Below are 2,500 nucleotides of genomic sequence, written 5' to 3'. Positions count from 1 at the left end.
GCATTGTAAGTGTCGTGCCATTCGCGGTTCTAAGTGTGCTGAGGACCGTGCCTACGCGCAATTTATCAGCCGCGTATTTATAGTGGAAGCCCCAGGGATTCGCGTTGCTTTCCGTCGTTATGTAACCGCGCCAGCTATTTTCTTTAGTTGTCCTAAGTAGCCTGGTATACGATCGCAGGACTACACGATACCTGCTCTGTTTAATCTTTCGCGCGTCAGGGTTAGTCTCCCTTCGGTAGCCGTTTCGGAGACGACTGACCAGTTTGCGTTTGCTGGTCAGCTCCTCGGTCCACCACGGATTCGCGCGACGGTAATGTCTGCGGCGCGGCATCGAATCTTGGCAGGCTTTGGTGAGTACGTCACCCAGTACTTCTGCCATTCTCTCAACATCCGCTGTAGAATCCAGCGGATGGTCCACGAGTTTCTCACGGGCCTCCTCATCGAGGGTCGCTTCGAACTTTTTCCAGTCGGCCCGACGAACGTTGAACCGCATGGTAGAGCCCTCGCCGACTCCCGAGTTATTGACGCGCTGTGAGGAACTCCGGATCGCTAAACGAAAGAAAACCGACGTGTGGTCACCGGTGGACCACTCGTCCTCCAACCTCCATGCACGTATGAATTTATACATGCCAGGAGTGGCCAGTGTGACGTCGATGAACGACGTACCTGCGGCACTCCTGAAGGTGGGGCCCTGCCTAGCATCATTCGCGACGCGGAGACCGAAAGACTCGATGAGCTCACCCAGGAGGACACCACGGTCAGTGGTCCTGGGGCTCCAAAGGGAGTGTTGGGCGTTGGAATCGGCCGCCACCAGAACGCGGCGACCCCTGAGACAGCTGAGAACCTTTTCAAGCTGCCTCAGGTGGATTTCTATGTCGTCCGAGTATTGAAAATAACTGGAGACGACGAAGAAGGATCCACCGGGGACGCGGGCTTCAGCACAAACGCAATGTGCATTACTTAATTGGGACACGTAAGCAATCTCCACGATGGAGTTGCACGCAACGACGGCCGCCCACGGTCGCTCCGTTGAGCTCGCGGCGATACGCATTCCGACTCCTAGGCCGCGGATGGCCCAGGTGTTCGCCTCACGAATGGCATACGGCTCCTGGAGCAACAATATGTCCAGACGCTCTTTGCGAATTAACTGGAAGACCTCCCCGGTGACTGCAATTGAGCGGGACATGTTCAATTGCAGTATTCTAACGTCGCGTTGCGCGCCCGGTCCCTCGATCGCGGGGGTACGGGGAGGATGACCTATTGGAACGGGGGGTACGGGGGGTACCGGTGAGCCTCCGGTCGCGACGCGATGACTATCGATCCTACTTAAACTAACGTGGCACTCGCGAACCCTACCTAATAATTGAGTGGACTCACCGGTTGAAGTTCTTGAAGATCCCGGCGTTGGCTGACTCGGCTGCGCAGTCAGTCCCGCGTTGTCTGCGACGTCCTCGACGTCCTCGTGGACAGCACGAAGGCTGGAACCTTTCCCTCGTCGGGAGGGCAGTACCCCGACGCACGGCGGGCGACTACGAACCCTTGAGGGCACCACCCTCCTTGGATCCCTCGATGTAGTCACCGTAGATGTTGTTGTTGTTACTCTGGCATGCTGTGAAGCGATGCGCAGACTTCGCCGCACGACGGACGCATCATTGTGCCCCCCCGGAGATCCGATTGGGGGCAGCTTAGACTCCGGAATTGTTTTCAAATAATGCTCTGCCATGGTTAGAAGTTGACGAGACGGTCGCCGGCCGTGCCAGAAGGCAGGAGCTGAAAAGCTGAAAAGTAAAAACAAAAAGTAAAAATAAGAGGATTAAGGATTAGAGGGGGCGGTTCCCCGCGGCACCGAGCTGGGTAGCTCGGGACGCTGGGCGCCGTCCCTGGGAGGGGGCCCCCCGGTTCCCGCCGAGCTGGGGAGCTCGGATCGGGGCCCGGTGGAGGCGCTGAAGGAGTGCTCCGCCTCGACTCCCCTCGAAAGAGGAGCAGAGAGGGAGCAGACCCTCAGAAAGGGGGAACCCACCCATCCCACCCGACGACCCACCCCGCGAGCCGTCCCTTTCCCGAGGGATACCCACCCACTCCCCCTGACCCAACCCCCACGTGTGGCGTCGCGTTTTCGCCGGCCTCCACCGTTGCGGGAGGTTCCAACTACTAGCGCGTGGCTGGAACTAGTTGCGAGAACCGCAATGTCCATGCCCTTCGCACTGCGAAGCAGCCAGTCCCCCCTCCCCCGCACCACCCCGCGAACCGTCCCTTTTCCGAGGGAAACCCACCCACTCCCCTGACCCAACCCCCACGTGTGGCGTCGCGGTTTCGCCGGCCTCCACCGTTGCGGGAGGTTCCGACTACTAGCGCGTGGCTGGAACTACTTGCGAGAACCGCAGCGTCCATGCCCTTCGCACTGCGAAGCAGCCTGTCCCCCCGAACCCCCACCCACGCGTGGAATTACCCGTCCACCAACCGATTCCGCCCTCCACCACGTGGAACCACCCCTCCACCA

Source organism: Diachasmimorpha longicaudata, unplaced genomic scaffold (assembly GCF_034640455.1).
Source record: "Diachasmimorpha longicaudata isolate KC_UGA_2023 unplaced genomic scaffold, iyDiaLong2 ctg00000129.1, whole genome shotgun sequence".
NCBI lineage: Eukaryota > Metazoa > Arthropoda > Insecta > Hymenoptera > Braconidae > Diachasmimorpha > Diachasmimorpha longicaudata.
This window is presented reverse-complemented; position numbering follows the sequence as displayed.